Genomic DNA, 22,293 nt, shown 5'->3' with positions numbered 1-22,293 from the left:
AACCTGGAAGCACTGGTGGTCTAGCTTCAATAGACTCATGATTTCAACTATATATAAAAATTACTAAAAATCTCCACAAACAACCCATTTATAAGATCCGTTAACTTCTTTTTTTCTTAAATTTACTTTAGAATGAATTTCTTGTAGCCTTAGTGTGAAGCAATGATATATGGAACTAATTAAGTCGAGAGTAGAAACAGTATCTTAACAATGACATTGGATGAGAATCATTATGTGTTTAAAAAATGGATCACTGAGTTCTGAATCAATCGCCTAATATTATCGCTCTTTCTAAGATACCATAGACTACTCGATTGGAACATCTATAGGGTAACGAGTCAGTCAGTCAGCTACAACGTAGGACCAGGCACATATATGCATTGGTCCTAGTTGCCATAACCTCGTTAGCACAACAAGATGAACACCAAATTCATAGAAGTAGTTGAATTAGTGGTGGTAATATATAAAACAAAGGTTGTATATAGGGATATAGTACAGGAAGAAAGACAGATATGAAGCAATTTTAATCTCATAGTTTAAGGGAAGACAAGGAGTGTATCGATTCTGAGCCATGTCACCTAGAGTCTCCAACCATTGGTTACGATAGTCACGCGGACCCCAACCAAGTAATCTGCATCTACCAACATGGCTTGGTCTATAAGTTAGTGAATTCAAGCACTGATGTCACGTTTTCGTTTGATTATTATTATTATTATTAATGGCTTTATTCAATATTATAATCTGGTACAATATAGAATTGCTCCTAACTCTCTCCCAACCATCCCCTACACTAGCCAGCATAGCGCGTCGTAGTAGTCAGTGTTAAGGCATACGTAACACGTGGCCCAACCACCTCAATCGATGAAGATTTATGATCTCATCAACTGATTTACCATCACTCCCTAATACCCTGTGTCCAACCTCATTAATACTTACCCAGTGATCCCAACAGATGCGAGCAATATTTCTAAGGCATCTGTGGTCAAATACTAGTAACTTATGAGTATCTTCTACTCTTAATGGCCATGTTTCACAGCCGCAAAGTAGAGCTGAACGAACTGCTGCGCAGTATACTCGTCCCTTAACTGTTAGACGGATATCTCATCTTTGCCATAGGTGACGTAAGTTGGCAAAAGCCAAATAAGCTTTTTGAATCCTTGCTGAGATTTCGTCAGGCAAAAATCCATTAGGACTGATCAAACTTCCAAGATAAGGGAAATTGTCGACTTCGCTCTCTATCCTTAGTTCGGGTGTTGACGCATGCCACTCCTGAAGCAACAATTTTCATTTAGAGGGAAAGAAACGCATTTCAAATATCCTGGCATTGTTGCTCAGTTCTAACAGAAGACTCTGCATTTTGCCAGCGTCTTCACCAAACAGGACTATGTCATCTGCGTATTCTAAGTCGATAAGTGGACCTCCTGGTAGGAGATCAATTCCTGAAAATTCAGTCGACGAGAATGTTATTTCCAGCAATAGGTCTATAATGAAGTTAAACAAAAATGGGGATAGTGGACAGTCTTGACGGACACCACTTGAGGTTGTAAAGTCAGATGACAGTTCGCCATAAGCTCTCACTCGACTGGTAGTGTTTGAGTAAAAAGCCTTCACAAGGTTTATGTACTACTGAGGTACACCTTTTATTGACAGACACTGACACAGAACCTCCCAGTCTACAGAGTCAAATGCTGCTTTTAAGTCAAGAAAAACTAGGGTTAGGACTGTACAATGATGAGTAGTCTCAAAGTTAAATGAAGTACTGATCCAATTTTCTCTGGTTAATAATGGTTCGTTTTGATAATAATCGTTCATCATAAAATTCCTCTTTCAATTATAAAGAATCTACCTATCCATCTAAAATCCAATTCCTTTTGATTAATATAGCTATCAGAATGTGTTCTCTTGATAACAAATCTCATTATTGTATTTGATTTTCAATACTGACCAAATTTTATTGATCATGTAATATTTCGAATACATCTGAGTGGTTAAATCATTTTAATTTCGACTATTAAATAAAAGATTAGGATCCTACTCCACCTGAACATACTCACCGAATAGCATATATTCAATTACCATGCTTAATGTTTTGACTATTTGTTCATTAATGCGATAATTGTTTTCTTTGTGTTATCAATGACTGTCATTATATTATAATTGGTTAGTTTCCAAAATTAAGCATCTGCGTAATAGCTATGACTAAAGAAAATGAATACTGTTGAAGTGTTTTAATTCCCTGTTGTTAATATTCGGGAATGAGACTAATTAGTCTGTCTTGCTATGTTCATCTTTTAAGTAGATTGCATCGACAAAACGTTTGGTGGTAAGTTGTGGTACATGTGATATTTTTGAAGGATAAGATACTGGGTTTTAGTCTCAATGTGAAAATGAACATTAAAATCCGGATAGATATAGTCGGTGAGCTCCAGATAAAATAAAATTTACTCACCAGACTCTACTACTAGCTATACATCGGATATACTGGGATCGAACATTCCTTAGTCACTGAATCAAATTATCAATGTCACGAACAATTTGAAGCAGTAACTTTATAGTCAATAAGTTGTCCTTTAATTATAGACAGCTTATATGACAATAATTCGTATAACGTATCCATCAGTACATGCTGAAAACTTTCCTATAAATTAATTTTTCTGTATCCATGTTTGATCATAACAGTATTGTCACCACAGAAAACATGCTCTTTTTCCCTTAGTAAACTAAAAGGTTAATTAAAGGGGAAATGAAAGACACTTAGACATAAAATGACAGTAGTTAATTACCCCAAAATGTCAATAAGACAGTGTATACTAAAATAATAACGTTTTACATGAATACCCAAATTAAACAATACAAAACTGTACATCATTTGAAGAGAAATGAGACAAAATTGCTTTAAAAAAAACTCATTTTCCATTATCTGTCAATCAAAGTGGATCGAATTAATTTTTAATCAATTTGATGACAGAGCAACAGGATAAGATAAATGGTATGTACTTTTAAAATTCATAAAACAATGGAAGTTTATCAATGGTATTCACTTCAATGAACAACTTTAGTGATTTACTGGAAAATTGATTGTCGTAACATCGAAAATGTTACTCGGAGATTTTTGTCACTTCATTCTCTATTTTTTACAAACAGATTCACATAGGCTATTCAACTTAAAAGTAGTGTGAAATGCATTGTCTAAATGATCTTTTATTCGCGAATATCCGATCAAACATTAGATTGATAATAGGTATTCTCTTCGATCCATTTAAGCAATCTATCATTATCAAGTGAGTTTTCTCTATTAAAACAGTGACTAGATCTCGAGAAGTAGACGTCTGTTTAAATATACTGAATGAGTGGCATAATAATTAAGATATATTAACCTGTGTCAAGTATTTCTGACATTTTAGTAAAGTTTGTTTAAATGACTTGAATTTTCTGATACATGTGAGAATGCTAATGTTCTTTAGTATATTTATTTAGACGTACTATGTTGACCATGATGAAATAGCTGTAGTAATCTATTAAATTAGTATGTTTTCATACTCTTAGGAAAAATGGAACTATCGATTGGAATAAAACAAAGATAAATCAGAGTGTTGAATCCGAAATTAAAAGATCCTACAATGTTGAAATAATTTCTTCCGTAAATTGTTATAATGTATGTGAAGATTGAAAATTCGGTGTTCCTGGGACCATAATTTCAATTTTTTCCTTTTGGAACTGATAAAACTAAAAATGATACACGAATAAATATGTAGTTGAGTGTGTGTATATGTTGATTTAGTCCAAATAAAACAGTAAGAACAAGTTTATATTATAAATCTTATCTAACTATTATAGGCATAAGTATATGTTAGGGACTAGCCAATCAGAATGGAGAACGTGACTTATACGCTTTCGTACGAAATTCAAATATAATGTAAAACAAGCAGTAGAAACATATTTTTATACTGCTAAAAACGTTTGAGATAATGGCTAAAGGTTATTTTATGCAACTAAAAACTAGAAATCATGGTTTAAACATACAAAATACTTAATTATGTCTTTTTAAATAGTATATAACAAGCAAACCAACACTATCTCTAAGTCCTAATCATAAACCTTCAATCCTGAGAAAAAACCTAGTGGCGCTATGTTTAAGAATGCCACATAAATTTTCAAACGAAATTGATTGATCCATATGATTACAGATCATTGTTACATGATATCTGAAGTCAATTTGCGGTGAAAACACTAATCCTAAACTCAAAATTCTAGCCTCAACTAAGAATAATGAGGGGACTCTATAATGTTTGAAAATATGAAGAGTTTATATCCATCATGAAAGATTTATATCTCGTTTTTTTCAAGTTACAGACAGATTAGCCTGTAAAGGGTATTAATAGATTTATCAATTGTGTAAAGTGTGTCTACACTCTAAAATATTATTGTCTCTACAATCGATTGATCACTGGGTCGTTATCAATGTCATATGTATCAGGTCCTTCGTATTGAAGATCGAATCCTATCGACCACGTTGCAATGTGGCTACCAGTCTAGGTGACTCGACATTGAGTGCACTATGTTGAGATAAGATAGTGGTTGGAAGTGGTCAACAGAAAACCCTGGTCCTAGATTTCGTGCTAATTGGCACTCATCAGCAAGTTGTACTTGTAATCTTGGGGGAACTGATGCTGTCTGACGGATTCGATCCGGTATCACCCAGCTTCACAGTCAGAGACGTTATGACTGAGCCATCAGGGCTTTGACTGTTCTCCTGTAGGACTGAGATGTATTGACAATTGACTGATGAAATTTATTTTTCTTTTTATCAATCTAGTCGCATAGGAATATAAAGTTTGAGTTGTATAAAGATGTTCATGATCGTACTTACATGTAACTCTTTGGCTATGCATCACTGAACAGCATCCTACCAAGGATACCTTCTCAAACTAAACAATAAAACAGTTACAGCTCAATAGTTTACTTGTACCAGGAACAACAAAAGAACCTGCTTAATGATGAAGCAGTCTAAATATTGTGCTTTTTTTCATGGTTGAATACAATTTATTTTGACAGGCATACATTAAGGAGAGAAAGTAAGGAATTTAAAAATTACAATAAACTTATCAGTTATATAACATTTAGAAATATGGACGAAAGCAACCATCTATACATAATACAAGCATAGCAGTTGTTAGTTTCACTAGTGACTCTTTGATTAGTTGTTAACGAATTAATGGTTTAAATAACTTTCGGTAGGATTATTTATATAAATATAAACTTCAAAAAGACAATGAAGGACAAAAAACAAGCTATTAAGGTATATTAATCACCGATGAATAATTTTAAATGTTATGATGTTTATAGAATTTTACAAAGGTATCCAAATTTGCGATATGTAATTTCATGTGTATTAAGAACAAGTAGAGGTGATCTGTTAAATAAATACACGAACTAAGCTACCATAATAAGCAAAGATAGTTAGTGGCCAGTAGTGAAATCCACGACGCGCATTTCGTCCTACTTTAGACTCGTCAGCTAGATGTACCTGCATCTCAAAGTTGATGTTCACTCTGGGACTCTGAGATGCAGGTACATCCGGCTGACGAGTCCCGAATAGGACGAAACGCGCGTCAAACTGGATTCCACTGCTAGTCACTAACCATCTTTGCTTATAAAGCTTGTGACTTCAGGCAATATCGAGGCAGTCGGCACAGTATGCACATATGCCAACAAGAGACTGATCAATTTCCGACCAAAATAACAATGGGAAGATACAAGTAAATAACACCAATTGAATTTAAGCTACCATAAATTTTAATAAAATTTAGCAAGATATTTTAAAACCTGATCACATGTTGAAACTTGTTTATGGAGATAAGGCAATGCAAGAATCTTCAACTATAAACTTGAAGCTATTTTGATTGTCAGTTTATTACTTAATAGTTTCGACTCTTAACAATGTGCATCAACCACTCAAAACCTAGTCGATCCCAAAACTCGTAGGTTTCACGACAATCACTACTTAGTCCATGAAACTATAACTTTAAATGTATATTCAGAACTCCAGTTACTGTACTACATAACGTAGTCCTGATCTAGTGTGATAGGTGAGCTGGTACTTCATTCTGGATTTGGTTGAATCAACTAGTTACAAATCCGTGCATTAGCTTTCAATGATCTGTCTTGATATTTTAGTCTAGAACTACAAAGCTTTCTAGTGGATCCTGGTTTCTATTGCCTTCTACAGGATGCTACAGTCTATCGAAATAATTACCTTCACAATTTGTGAAAATCTCAACAAAACCCACCTTAATACACCAATACATTTATCTATGTTTAAATATTCTACAATAAGTGTATTGAAAAAAATTCATTTTTAACATTTCAATATGCAACAGTGCTTTGATCTGTCAATCAAAGCATCATCCGTCGACAGATATCACAAGTGGGTTTTTTTTCCAAAATTTCACCGGATATACAAAATACCTCTCACTATCTATCCGTTAGAAATATATATTGCCTTTTCTTTCACACATATAAGGGTATATATTTTCCCACAAATTATATTTCTAAAACAACGTAGCAGCGTTAAAATGAGCGAGAAATGAACAAATAGCTAAATAAACTACTTATTAAGGAATAAAGTCCATTCAGGTTTATTTCCGTCCAGTGTAACGCTTCAGAATATTGATAGCTTTACTACTACTACTACTCATAATAATAATAATAGTAATAAAAATAATAATATGATGATAGTACGTATAACGATGACGTCCTGTGAAGTGTGTTCAATCTTATTCTCTTATTCAAAATTTTCAATAGAACTAGGCAATTTATTTAAAATTTTTGGAGAATAATAAGTGGAGTATGAAATATGCATAGTAGTTGGTTTTTACTACACAGTAATGAGGTGAGAAATGAACACTAGTTACTGGAGTACACTTTGAATGACAGTTCTTTGTCTTTTAGCTCTTTCTTATGCGTACTGTACTTCTACTCCAAATATGAATATGTAAATAAATAGATTTGTTACAGAATGGAACTGAAAGTATATCTGACATGTTTTCCTCCCATAAGTTGTCAACCTTATTTGACGATTAATTTTAGAAAAATTTTTCAGCAATTATTGACGTTTCTTAGGGAGATTGGAATAATAATACTGTAATGAGGTTTCCGATAATTATTTTTAACAGTTAGATTCATGTGTCTATGTAAGCTAGACCGCCTCTGAAAACCTGGAAGAACTGAACGACCGTCTCACCCTAGTATGGAACTCCACAGAAGTGACCATCTACGATCCCTCGACTCGAACTTAGGAGCTTCGGTCTCGTGAGCGAACGCTTAACCTCTAGACCACTGAGCCGGCATCCAACGGTTTTAACAAAGTAATACTCATATGTTCATTTCATAGACAGTTAATTGTATTACAAGTGAATTCTATGACGTGATTAGAAAACAAGAATTTTACATGATTGTATATCACAGACCTTTACTGTTGTTATTATTATTGACAGCTTGAAATAGTTTAAAAACAAAATATTATTATAACGTTTACATAGCCATCATGTTTTTAACTTGGATGTATCAAGAAAAAACTAACTTGCTAAGGATTGTGTATATTGTGAAGCCTGAGTATCTTGCATTCGATCCAATATAAAGTTTTTTAGCTTGTATTGTTAAACGCTTGTTGGATTTCTTAACTCTTTAAGTCATTGATGTTCATTTGTGTGAATATTTGATTTAGTGAGTAGAAGAAACCTATCATTAACCTTGTCGATTTATCCTGATTGATCAAGGTGATTGAGATCTTCTTGGTAAGAGTTATGTTATAATAAAGTATTATCTAGACATTCAAAAATAGATTAATATACGAGGGTACTGGGTTCGAGTCCCAGAGTGAACATCAACTCTGAGATGCACGTACATCCAGCTGATGAGTCCCAAATAGGATGAAACGCGCGTCAAACTGGATTCCACTGCTAGCCAGTATCCATCTCTGCTTACCATGCTTATGAATTAAGACTATATCGAGGCAATACGCACAGTATGCACATATGTCAATTAGAGACTGACCAGTTACAGTCCTAACACATCGATGGGAAGATTCAAACAAACAATACTAAGTGAATTTAGATTAATATACATTTTAAATTTTGAAAGCTTAATTTAAACATACTTTCGTTAATGAATACTAAATACTCTATACTATAATAACGGTAACTGATCGAATATACCGATATATTTGGTGAAAGACAGAAGTCAACAGAAAAAAGAATTGTCATTATCAAGCATATATGCAATCGGATACTGTCAAGTGGTCTACTTTGTCAGTGGTCAGGAGTCAATTGATTACAGCAAGCATCAATTACATTGTGAAGGTTTGAATTTTCCCATTGTTGATCTTAAGGACTGGAATAGATCATTCTGTATTAGTGCACGTACATCCTAAGAGGATTGTCTATAAATTGTCCTTTAGGCACAAGTTTTATTAAAGTTTATCTAACATCAACACTGGAATGCGGATACATCTATCTGATGAGTCTGAAATAGAATGATTTTCTTCCGGAATTTATTGCTAGATATAATTCAACCTTACTAAAACTATCCATCACATTAAATGTGCTTACATTAATACATTTGTTTACGATTAAAGAATAAATTGTAGTCAGAGTCTTAGAGACACTCATGAATCTTTCTTATTATCCTCCTTATTTACTTATGTAAATGAAAATATGTTTTACATAGTTTGCCACTCCAAAGTATTTGTTAAACCAGTGTAATTATGAAAATGTCTCTAGTTGGTTCATAATTCATACTTCAGACCTACGTCTCTTTTATCTCGCTCACAACACTGCAAAATGATTCTATCGGCTTTGTTTCAACGATGTAAAACTTTCTGATCTGGATGTTATAATTGTAATTTTTTACCCGATGTCCTAAACATTGATTGTCAAGTTCACTGAGGTCATTCTCTACTCTTCTCTTGCAACGATAGGCGTAAATGTTAGACATAAATCTATCAACGACTGGATTTCGTAGTCTTATAAATCATCCTTCCTACCTTCTGTTTTCATCCATCCTTTGAAAATCTAGCAATAAGAAAGACATTTGAGTTAATGAAAACGTATATGTAGCTTAAAGAAATACAACAACTATGGTGTGAATAAGTTTTAAAAGTTTATAGAAATTACACGGTTCACTGTAAGCAATGAATACTTTCGTATGAATTAAGCCATCTTTGTAGAACAACGAAATGTTTTCAAATAATATAACAGCGACATAACTCGTTATACTCATACTGTTAAACAATGGCATTATAGTAGAATAATTGAAAAATTATGATCGTTTACTAAATAATATGAATAAGAGTTATATAGTTGTGGTTGAAAGTTATCTACGGGGAACACTGGACATAAATTTCGTGCTATTCCAGACTAGTCAGCAAGGTATACATGTAATCTTTAGGAAACAGACTCTCATTAGAGGATTTGATCCCCTATTATCCAGCTTCAAAGTCAAATACATTACCATTGGGCTGTTCGACACGTAACCGGACATTTTTAGAACTGAAATGTAATTAGCTTAGTCGATAGAATTTGATCAGCACTAAAGAAGAACTTAATATACATCACATTAGTTAGCACTCAGAGATTAATCAGTTTTTAACAAACAGCATTTTATGGATTCAAGTGTTCCGAATAGAGTTTTTTAAACATGGATTGCGATGGCTTCAGCTATGTGCAAAAGACGAACTCGTAAACCATGCGGCAAGTTTGATAGAATATCGTTCCTTTTTATTTGTCAAATGCCAAAATAAGAGTTTTTTAAGATTTAATGTTAATTAACTGTGACTGGTTATAAGTGGATAAAATTGCAGATTATAATAACTACTCCGCTATAACTAAACTATACATAATGCTTAGTTGACTATTGAAATATTTGAAACGTAGTGTAATGACAACACTTACTAAAGTTCAATATTAATTTATATCCTATGTTTATCTTTCAGACTTGGAGAAATAATCGAATATATCAAAATAATACTATCCGTAGTCCACTCAATAAATGAGTTAATTATTAGTATAAGAAGTTTATTTTACAAAATTTAGGGTAAGTCAATCTTATCACCTTCAAAATATTCGCATTTTGTTGAATGACAAATGATTTTTCTCCATTTGTATTGTTTAAATTACTCTATAGGAGATAGGCTTTTTAATTCCTTTATCGTTACAAACATGATCAATTCGTATTTTAGTGAAAGAAATAACAGAAGTGCAAACTGTAGTGTAGTGAACGAGAACACAAGTGGAGATAATAGAATGTATTTGAATCCAAAATTACAGAACGTTTTAGTAAAATATGAGAACCATACAGTATATACTTTATTTGCAAAACGTCAATCAGTCGTCTCAGACTTCGTTGTTCTCTTGTTTTCACACCACTCATTCTCTGTTCTCGTTGCCTTTTCTAGGATCCTCTTAATCTTCTGCCGCCAGGTATTTCACTTTCGATTGATGATACATACTACTAAAATCTATGGACAATAGTAGCACACACCACAGTAGTAATAGGGAGGGTAATCTAATGTGATGGACGATTTGTTGTGTTTAAGCTTACACAGGAAACATTCATTACTGTTACTCATAATCCTACAAATATTACAGAATTTGCAGCTGGATGACAAACTTTCTTATCTACAATTAACAAGATCATTTAGCTTTGTAAAACTATCAAACTTAGTATGTTAATTCAATCATTTATTGTAAAAATAATGTTTAAATAAACTATATTGATTAGTTCATAATGTATTTCTTGTTAAATGGTATATAACTAACATAGTAGCCTTATTTAAATCGTTCACTGAAGAACAATCTATTTAACCTCACATTTACATACTTTCCCCATACTTGACATATAATAATAATAACTTATTTATATTATTGAGTAACTCAATAATCTAGTTTCATTTATCCACAACCAATACTGTTCCACAGTCTATCTATATATATTTACTCTTCATAGTGTTCTCCTTTGTCCTTTCTTTTTCATCACTTATTTTTACCTTCTTTTCCTTCTAAAAAAAACAAGAAAAGAGGAGAGAAGAAATAGCTAAAGAACAAACACGAAAAATATGAAAAGAAATTAAATAAATATTGAAGTAGCATTAAGTAATTGTTTATATATATATAGATATAGGCATCAAAAAGAAATGAACAGGAGAGTAAGTAAACTCAATAACTTCTAAAGTGTTTATTTATATAGTTGTTATTCTGATTTATAACTAAATATTACACATATATACATATATATACATCAATACATCATTTATAGGGATTCGGTTGTTACTTAAATGAGTTAAATGAGTTAAATGTAGGTAAACAATAGGGAAAATATTATTATTATTGTAGTATGTATATGGGGTAATAAGGATATTTATATAAGTGTATTGGCATGTTTATGTGGGTGTATTTCTGCTACTTTTAATGCTTTTATTATAATAACCATCACCACAATGTTACCTACGTCTTTGTACGAATTCACGTACATACTTGTGGATAATCTTATTGGTTTTTCATTAGAAATTGGAAAGATATATACATACAAATATGTATATGTATCTATACAGTAATATACCCATATAATGCCTACAAAATAGTGAAGTGTTTTCATTTATCAACCACTTGTCTACAAAAAAAGGAGGAGATTATGGATAAAAGAAAGAATGAAAAAGAGAGAATAAAATGAATGAAACAAAAAATTTCCCTTTAATTGTGTATATGTTGTTCATTAAAATAACTAGGGACAATATGGAAAAAATAAAGAGGAATAATAAGTAGAAGAGAGAAAATGGTTTTACAAAAAAAACACACTTTAATATTTCCTGTAAATAATAAGGAGAATTATTCAACTTGGTAATCAACATTATTTACTCTTATACAAATAACATATTTTTGTTAAATAAAAAAACTGGTGGTACAATATTAACTGGATCAATTGGTTGTTAGTATCGAAGAGGCAGAGAAAGAAAGAAAGAGAAGAAGAAAGAACATTTTACTAATTTTACAAATTTGTGATTTTATATAGCTGAGATCATGAGTCAATTGAAGCTACACCACCATGGAAAACCTGGAAGCACTAGACGGCCGTTTATTCATTCTTCTTGATTCACATTTTGATCTTGTTAATTATTCACTTGTCAACCTTGACTGTTTTTATGTAACCATATGTGTGTACATTTCTCATTTTACTCATCACATGTCTGTAACTTATTTTTATCTGACTATAAATATCGACTAACGCTTAATTAAATCGAGTTGACTCACACGCCCTCTCCACTGAGAATCATTTCGCTTCGTTCTCTTCACTTCCCTTCCTTCGTTTCATTCCTCTGACTGTCTGTCCAGATGAATGAGTGTACAAACTATATCTTTTCAAAAATCCATTATCGTATTTGACTTATTTAATTCCGTTATACACTAATACGATCTAAGTCGATAATCATATACGAGGATAGCCTATACGTATATTTCAATAACGATAATCACACGAACGAACTGAAGTCAGATAATCGAGGGCCAGTAAAGTCATTCATTCATTTTTTTTTAAAAATATTTAATTTATAGCTAAACCATGAAAATCATTTTTTTTAAAATAAAATTTTCATTTATTTTGTTTTCAACAAATAAACATGTTATAATAAAATTCACTTAGTATTGTTTATTTTGAATCTTCCCATTCATGTTTAGGACTGCAACTGGTCAGTCTCTCATTGGTATATGTGCATACTGTGCGTATTGCCTCGATATAGCCTAAATTCACAAGCATTATAAGCAAAGATGGATAGTGGCTAGCAGTGGAATCCAGTTTGACGCGCGTTTCGTCCTATTTGGGACTCATCAGCTGGATGTACGTGCATCTCAGAGTTGGTGTTCACTTTGGAACGAAACGTGTGTCCTGGATTCCACTACCAGCCATTATCCATCTTTTATTATAAACATGTTATAATAGTTTTTCTTATGATTAATTTAGAAAGAAAAAAGGAATGTCAAGGGAAATAAATTTGTCATAAAATAAAATAAATAATCAAATTAATCAACAAATCGTGAGAGAAAATTGTCATAATGAAATTCATATTTGTAGGAAACATGTTTATATGCCAGAAAATTAATAATAATAATAATAATAATAATTAATAAGATCTATTTCATGTTTGGGTATCAATACAAAAAAATTTCCAAAGTTTTCTATAATGACAATTATAATGACAATAAGTATTACTTGTCAGTTGTCTTATATATTCCATCAACAATAAAGTAGATATTCGTGAGAAAAAAAAGACTAACATGACGAATTCATATTTTATAATGTACTTATCTTTCTTTCTTTCTTTGTCACAAGATTAGTTGTTGTCTCTACTGAATAAACTGATTTTATTAGATTGTCAGAAACTACTAGCTACTTTTAATGTTAGAGTAACATTGAAAACAAGAAAGCACGAACATAGCTATTTTTTCTTATTGTGGGACTACTAAGTTGCGCGGACCAATGGGGTTATCAAAAAATGAACCCACAATTTTCAGGCCTTGAGGTGAACACTTAACTACAAGAGCCAGTGGGTCGGCATCCTCTGGAACAATTTCAAATTTGATCAAACTATAGTACAGAGCGATGATCATCCGATAGTAGTGAGGCCTCTATAGTTCATACACTTTCTGAGATTTTATCTTTTTAGTATCTCGATGAAGTATACCCTTTTCCAGTCTGTCAACATGTTTTCTCCCACCCAAATCTTCCAGAAGCATTTTTGTAGCCACCTCTATATCTGACTTCGGTACTTCAGCTTGTATGCCATATGGTCCTGTTGCTTTGGTACTATTGATTTGTCTGAAGGTCATCTTGATTTCATCGATTGTTGGTAGGGTGACATCTATAGGAAGGTCTGTGTGTGATGCTTCGATGTTCGATGAGTTTAGTGGGGCTAGTCTATTCAAGAGCTTTTCAAAGCATTCTACCCACCTGTTTTATTGCTCTGGGATCTCAGTGATTGATTTACCATTTTTCTCCTCGAATGGTTACTCTGGTTCGCCATACTTCTCTTCTAGCTTCTTGGTTTTATCACATAGTTTTCAAATATTTCCCTCTCTTGCAGCTTGTTCGACTGTCGTTTCCAGATCTTTTACGTACATCCACACATGAGCTTTAATGCTCATCATCAGTTGTTCGTTTACTTCTGTATTTTCGGCCTGTGCCTTGACTTTTTCCTTTCTCGTTAGGCTGTTGGTGACTGGTTTGTTCTGATATGATATAATCGTTTACATTTTCTAATTAACCATAGTTATAAGTTCTGTACCATAGTTACAGTTTTAAACATGGAAAGACTAAACAGAATATTTGTCACTTCAACTGTCAATCAATATAAATTTCAAAAGTCTCCTTCAAATTACTTTTGTTCCGGGTATAATTATTACAAGTGACAGGAAAAAAGATTTCTGAACATCTAATTGTTGAAGTGATTGACTTGTTGTTTTACTATACTAAATTAAAATAGTTTTAAATCACATTTCTACATTAATTCAATCATCATGTAATTCTCTTAAGCTGAAACAATTTGAAAACTTTCGACTAGAATAAAAAAGAATTCGGAAACTACTGATCTATTCAGTCATGAAGCAATTCAATTAATGAATTGACTATGATCTTGGTAACATTAATGATGATGATGATAATAATAACATGGAGTGGTAAAGAGTAATTGAGAGATAAGTATCAGAACTTTGTCATTATTATAAAACTCACAATCTAACATAGAACAATAAAACACGTGTCGTTTTCATTTACTATTCAATTTCTTGCTGAATTGTTCATTTGTGTGAACTGCGATAATTATTATCGGTTTTTCGTTATTGTTCAAAATAAGTTCCTATTTTCATTTAACAATTGAATATAATAATAATAATTAATAAAGAGCTAGGAATAACCATTTCGAAAATACAAATAAGTTTTAATAAATTAATTTTCATGAATAGAATTAGTTCGTTTTATTTTTCAGTCCTTTTAAAGGAAACTAATAACTTGGACTAGTTACCATGGTTACTTAGTTGTCTGTGTGTGTATGCATAAAAGCTTTTATCAACTTATTTGTGTTGGATTAATATGAACAACATTTTTATATGAAGTATACGTACAAGGGATAAATATATTTGCCATATATTGACTTTATTGATCGATTACATGTAAACATTTATACTTGTATATCACAATAAAGAAATGATTATGCAATTCTTACAAGAAAAAGGCGATTCGATTTATGATGCCCTAAAGCCATTTCCGATTTTCATCTAAAATAATCTTTATTTCATTTAGATGTTTATTTAAATTTAAGTTAAAGTAAACATTTGAGGTTGAATGTTTGTTTTTTGTCTTAGCAAAGAAAATACAATTTAAATTGTCATATTGATTGTTAGATACATAAAAATGACTGATTTAACTGAATGTTGATCACATGAACTATTAATAGTTTATTTAGATAGTTGAATCCATGAGTTGGTGTAACCTAGACAACCAGTGAAAATCTTCAAGCACTGGACGGTCTTCTCGCCCTAGTATAGGACGTCTCAGCGGTGATCATCCACGATCCCACATCGGGCACTCGAACTCAGGACCTTCGGTCCCGTGAGCGAATGCTTAACCTCTAGACTATTGAACTGGCATCCAATGGTGTTAATATCTAACTTATTTAAAGTTTAAAATAACTATAACCAAATATGGATTAGTCGATTGCAACCAACAGGTGTCGTCCTCAGATGGACGTCTGCAGGTCCTAAGTTTTATCACTTGTGAGGCTCTAAGGATATAGTATCGAAGAGCTCCAAACTAGAAGAAAACATTTGTTTTGTAGTTGACGTAGGTTCATGGAAAAAATCACTTTGAAAATGCAACTAAATAATAAAAATCACAAATTAGTCGTCTTATTCACAAGTAATAAGGTATACAATCAATTCGGTATTGCAAATACATGAGTGAGGCATATAGATGAAACTCCATCATTCAGTAATCAACAAATTATCGGTAAATGAGATGTTCATCCAATGAAAACATCAAAATATTACTTTGAATTGACGTAAAAGTATAAAATCATGATTACGTAATTGGATGGTTTGTCGAGATCCATTAAAATTAAAGACAATTGTCTCCTTCAAAAAAGGAACGAAAATCATGAGGCTTTAACGTGTTTTTAGTACAAAAAATGTTTTCAGTTCACTATCAGCGCTGCATCTATTTTAATCTTATGAAATTTGATGTTCATTTTCTGGTGAATACACCTTTCATCCAGTTAGTTATAATAGCAAAAATTCCCACGGTAATTGAATATAACCCGAAATAAAAATAAAACATATTCTTGTCACTAGATGAGTTGTTTTTAAAATTGATTCTGAAGTGTATCACCAGGTTTGTAAGTAGTACTTAGTAACTTCAGACATAACTATAATCGGTTCAATAACTTTTGTTGTATGTAATGCGTCTTCAATCGTGTTGATCGACTGAATAAAAGTGAATGTGGTAACTTTTCTATATTTGTTACTAATGACATGTTGAGGAAAGTTGTTGGTAAGGCGGGGGGGGGCTGAAATAAAATCATAACAATTCTTTTTTACGTACTTTATCTAGATTTCACGACGAGTGAGTCCACTTTTGATTACTTGGGTATGGATAGGATGTTCCACATTGCCGAATTCCGTCAATTCACAACACTAGCTAAACGATAATCCATTTTTATCAGCGATTTAACCAGTCATTAATTCTCACTTGAACGTCAGGAGATTCATCTTAAAATTGGTCACTTGTGACGCCACAATTATCATCAAGATTTTCTCATAATCATTTTGTTGATCATGTTACTAACCTAATTATTCAATCATTTCGGACTAATTTAGCGGCTACATCAAAACTCAATAAGTCATATTTCGTAAACGTAACTCTTCTTATAACCTTCAATAGAGTTTTTAAAAAAAATTAATCAAAATGACATGAATTTATTTTCTCCAGTCAATTTTTAATAATTAAATGATTACAAAGTGTAATATTTAAACGTTACATTTAAAAATAGAATCCCAAATAAATTCACTTGGTATTGTTTACTTGAATCTTTTTATTGATGTTTAGGACTGCAACTGATCAGTCTCTTGTTCGCATATTTGTATACTGTGCGAATTCTCTCGATATTGCCTAAAGTTACAAGTATTATAAGCAAAGATGGATAGTGGCTAGCAGCGGAGTTGAAGATGCATGTTTCGTCAGATAACGTGGATAATGCGATGGCATTTGAAGCAAACAGTTTTGTGCTCGAGTCTCAGAGTGAGCATCAACTCTGAGATACATCCAGGTGACGAGTCCCAAATAGAAGGAAATGCGCTTCCTGGATTCCATTGCTAGCTACTATCCACCTTTGCTTAGAATTCAAAATACTTTAGTAGAAATAAAATCGATCCAAAGCTAATGCAGGTACGCTTCAGTATGGTATAGTAAATTTGATTTAAGACCTAAATGAAATTCTTAAAATTAAAATTTCATGTTAGAATTCTATATGATATTCAAAGAGAGGTATTGTGATATTGAATTAGTTAGTTACAATAAATCAGTGTTTGAGCTAAACTATTATGTAATTCTACCAAAAGAATATAATTTAATAGAAAAGATTAGAGATAGAATTTGATGTAAGTTAATTTTCACCAAGTAAAAATGAAATTACAGTACAAAGTGAGAAAATGTTGTAAACATATAAAGACAGGCTTAAGATTTTATTTATTTATTTATTTAAACACATAAATATTGGTACAGGGGGGCACCAGATATATATGCACCGCACAAATCTCATTTGATTTGTGTGAGGGCTCTGGTACTGCCCAGGTGCCCAAACTGATGCAGGTAGTTTTTTAAGGTTCCACATCCGGAGCCTTTGACCCAAAGGTCTGATCCACAAGACAGTGGAGCATCGTGAGGAGATGCAGTCCCATGGTAGTCGGTGACCAACGATTGATTCATACTCCATTTGTTCCCTCAGGATACTGGAGCTCATGTGCACCATTGGTTTGGAATCAGGGTTTTCCAACTCTTCTAGGTGAACTTTCCGTGTCCACCAACCCGGTTAAAGCGCCGGACATGCATGATGACTTATTATCAAAGGAATTATCTACTGGTAATTACTTCAAATTAAACACATAAATCAGATTTTAATTGCCTAAATTGAGAAACCTTATAAAATCCTCCCTCTTTGTAAATATCAATGAATTAAGAAGAACAAATGTCGTAAAGTAATAAGAAGGCATTCACTTCATACAATCGCTTGAAAGAAATGGATGTACATGCATTATTTTAAGTTAATAAAATAAATGTTGTTCAAAGTTAAAAGTAAAGGTAGATTTATAAAGGGCAAGAAAAGTCCAAGAAATATATATTAGATTCTTTTCTCTGTTTTATTAGTGCATATTCAATGGTAGTTACATGCGAGTAAACGCACACAACTGGAGGTAACATTTTTTGTACTTTTAACAAAGAAACTTTTCCCGGTTATTTTGCAACTAAATTTCCATTCCATGTTTTTCATGTGTAGATAGTTTACATTGGAGACTTGCTTTAACTAGACAACTGTTGAAACTGGGGAGAAACGTGTATCTATTCCACTGTAATATTTGACTTCCAAAAAGTATGCAGGCACGATGTTAGCAGAAACCAGTACCAGAATATTTGGTTCTTACGGCTAGTGCTTTGAACTGTTTGGTTTATTCTTTTTAATTTAGTCGATTCACGATATTGCGCAATCATAGCCTGTTAATATCAATGAGGGATGTGTAACATTCCCTTTCAAAAAAATATCCGGACCATATAAGCTAAAACCATCTGAAATTGATTAATAAATTTATCTAGTCAGTTCACTCATTACAGTAATCAACACTGAAATATTTCAATATCAATTACATACAAGATTTTTAATAAGAGGAATTTTTTGACAAACGTTGATCTAATTTCCATAATAAATTCTGTTAACTGATTAGTTAGGAGTTATGGTTATCACACTGAATTGTTTATCTTTAATTTGAAATATCTAATTAAGTAAATGATGTCAGCTAGTAAACTTATTGATAACTGTATTGACAAGCATCGTTGAACACTAGGAAAAGACTCTGTAGGTGGATAGGATATACATTGAGGAAATCACTAAACTGCATCATGAAGCAAGTGCTAACTTGCAACCCTGAAGGGAAACGAAAAGGTGGAAGGCCAATGAACACACTACGTTTGGAAATGGAAGCAGATATGAATAAGATGAATAGCAACTGGAAAGAACTGGAAAGGATTGCCCAGGACAGAGTTGGTTGGAGAATCCTAGTGGATGGTCTATACTCCACGAAGGGTAATAGGCTCAAAATCTTTGTGTTTCACTGGTAAAGTAGTCTGAAAAAAGATATTTTCAACTCAATTATATGTCGATCATTTTATTAAAAACATTTAGGTAGATTAGATTATTTTCTTTTTGTCAATTTATCCATACAGTATTCGGACTGTTAAACCTAAATAATTCATTCAATCTTATTAAAGTCAATAGTAAGCGATCTAAGATTGAACTCTGTCTCTAGTTTATAGTTGAATTCGTTAGATAGTTCGAAGAAATGAAAGAAAAAACAAACGAGTATACTATACATATATAGTTAACAAACTTATATACAAATAGGTATGATTTTAATTCAGTCTATATACTCTACTTAAGCTGATAAATCAGATGATTTCTCCTTTTCATTCACTTATCTATAGAAATTATAACTTGATTCAATCGTGCATAACATTAACCAATGAATTAATGAAGCATTTAATTGAGTCTATATTATAAATGAAATCAACCGCATGTGTATGCGTATATTTGCAGTTGTTTTGTAAATTGTAGTATACTACTTATTTAGTATTGTGTAAGTTGTCCACCTTTTTAGTAATTTTTCATTTGGTCATAATCATCGTGTTTACTTCTTCATCTTTAGTTCTGTTTTTTTTACTGAAGAAATTTATTCAGTGATCAACAGATAGTCACGTTTTATTTTTTTCCCTCCTATTTCATTCTCGTACATTGAAAAATTGAAATTTTGTAATATTAAATGGTTCAATAACTATGACAACTTTCTCAATTAGTTAACCAATGACAGGTTAACAACAAGATGAATGAAAAACACAGCAGGGAAGAATTTGATTTTATTTGTATCCTCTGTATTCATGTTCATCAACACACACAACAAAAAATCAGTTGACTACTCATTTAGTCAGTTAGTTAGTTAGTCAGTCAGTTGTTCGGAGATGTATAAACTAAGCTGAATTGATAGCGCATGGATAATTCAACTAGATGTTGGTGATTAATTCAATTTTTGACCTCATTAGATCAAGAAAGAACGTAAATAAATAATAATAATAAAAATTATAATAATGACACATTTATTAGTGAATTCGATCAAGCGTAGATAAATTACCGTGAACTATTATTTCATTTCTATAGTAAAGAAAAAAGAATCTATTCTTTGTTAAATTTTAAGGTAGAAAAACAGACTCAGCGCTACAGTCATGCTATTTTTTGTATTTGAAAAAATATATATCTTGAGTTGATACGGTTCAATAATGTTCTTATTCGATATGAATAAGTTTAGATAATTTTTCCTAGGGCTGCAAATCTAATAATTACCAGTTGTTAACTAGGTAACTTAAAGGTTAATATGATAACATGGGAAACTATTAATTGTGAGATCTTTCAATCCACTATAATATATACACATCTACAGATTTTTTAGTTACTACTTCACAACTGATTTACACACATGTAAATAGACTTTATATTTATATAGTTAACATCTTGAACTGATCATTATTGAGTAGCCATTGAAAACTATGAAGCACTGGATAGGTGTTTCGGATTTATTAACAGTGAAGATTCCACCACTAAAGATCAAGCCTAGTATCTTCAGTTTCGAATGTGAACGCTTAACCTCTACACCCTTAACCAGCATGTAGTGGTTTACATCATGTGACTTCAATGAATTAGTAATATCGTTTGACCATCTTCCAGCATACTTGGTGATTAACTACCTTACATTCGGAATGGTTGAACCCCACTGATTACAGCTTCTCACAGGAACTCCAGAATTACCTTCTGAAATCAGTCATTAGTGAGCACATTGTTAAGTATAAAATTAAAAAAAAATAAATGAAAATATGTGTGGGATTATTGTAAATAAACGAGGTTAGAGAAGAGGTTGCACAAGAATTTTTTACGTACAAAAGTTTGGGTAGATTCCAACAAGTTTTACTGTTTTACTGTTTTCTTTTAGGTGAAATGTGGAAGGATACGGAAGTGTGGATGGAATTCAACGAATAACCTCGAAAGATATCTGCAAATTGATTTGGTGATCGGCAATAAATAATTGTGAAAGAACAGAGCATTTTATTGTTTACGAATAGTGATGTTTAAAAATGAGTTAATGAACTTGCATAATTTTAAACCTCAATCGAACTATCACTATAGAAATAAGTGAATCAGCGAATACAATGAGAGGTAGATAAAAATTGCCCCCAAATGTCTTGGCACGGCCGAAAGTGGGGAGGGTCCACTCTCTCTCTCTCGAAGTGCTCTCACGTCACCTGTGCCAGGAAAGTTCCACTCACTGCCTTCTTGTGGCATTCTATTGTTTACGAAATGGAGAGGACGAAAAGCAAATGCCCGGCGCTTTAACTGGGTTGGTGGACACAGAGGGTCCACCTAGGGGAGTTGGAAAACCCTGATTCCAAACCAATGGTGCACATGGGCTCTAGTATCCTGAGGGAACAAATGGAGTATGAATCAATCGTTGGTCACCGACTACCATGGGACTGCATCTCCTCACGATGCTCCACTGTCTTGTGGATCAGACCTTTGGGTCAAAGGCTCCGGATGTGGAACCTTAAAAAACTACCTGCATCAGTTTGGGCACCTGGGCAGTACCAGAGCCCTCACACAAATCAAATGAGATTTGTGCGGTACATATGCATCTGGTACCCCTTTGTACCAATATTTATGTGTTTAAATATATAAATGAATAGATAAAAAATAACAGCTTATCTTTATTACATTAATTGACTAATGACTAACTGGAAAATGAACAACACATTCTAATTGAGTTGAATGCTCTTTTCAAAATATTGGTTTCAAAATCCTTTTTTAAAATATTCACCATCAAGTGATTTGTTATGATTATGGTTATATACAATGGATACATAATTATCATATAGGATTTGAAGTAA

Source organism: Schistosoma mansoni (genome assembly GCF_000237925.1).
Source record: "Schistosoma mansoni, WGS project CABG00000000 data, chromosome 1 unplaced supercontig 0010, strain Puerto Rico, whole genome shotgun sequence".
NCBI lineage: Eukaryota > Metazoa > Platyhelminthes > Trematoda > Strigeidida > Schistosomatidae > Schistosoma > Schistosoma mansoni.
The sequence above is the reverse complement of the archived record's forward strand: the minus strand, read 5'-3'. Positions refer to the sequence as shown.